This window comes from Sphaerodactylus townsendi, linkage group LG07, assembly GCF_021028975.2.
Source record: "Sphaerodactylus townsendi isolate TG3544 linkage group LG07, MPM_Stown_v2.3, whole genome shotgun sequence".
NCBI lineage: Eukaryota > Metazoa > Chordata > Lepidosauria > Squamata > Sphaerodactylidae > Sphaerodactylus > Sphaerodactylus townsendi.
Genome location: NC_059431.1, coordinates 17,893,444 through 17,893,917, shown reverse-complemented (window position 1 = coordinate 17,893,917; position 474 = coordinate 17,893,444).

Genomic DNA, 474 nt, shown 5'->3' with positions numbered 1-474 from the left:
ATGAACTTATTTATAATTGTTTAAGTGTATATTGAACATTAGAGACATTGCTACATTAATACCATTAGCCACACATAAAAGTGCTTGCTCCTATTGTTAACCTCCTGCAGATTGGCAAACCTAGCTCTAATCCCAAGGCTTCTCCAGCCACCTCCTGGAGGTCGGAAACCTTAAATGGCAGGAGGACCTTATTATGGGGAGGGAGGCTGCATCGTAGAAAAGATCCCCCACTCCTAAATCGTCCAGAAAAATCAGCGCAGCAAGCCAAGGGAAGTGGAGGAACAGAAGCCATCTTCCCTGCGGAGCTAGTTTTCTGCTTGCGTGGATTGCATTTTAACACAACCAAAGCGCGCATTGCAGCCACATCTTGCACGTGCCGGTTCGGGCTCCCCGGAAAGGGCCTCAGTCACACCTCGGAGTCACTCTTCAAACGTGGCCGCCTGGCCAGCAGAGCTCTCGCGCGTCTTCTGCCGG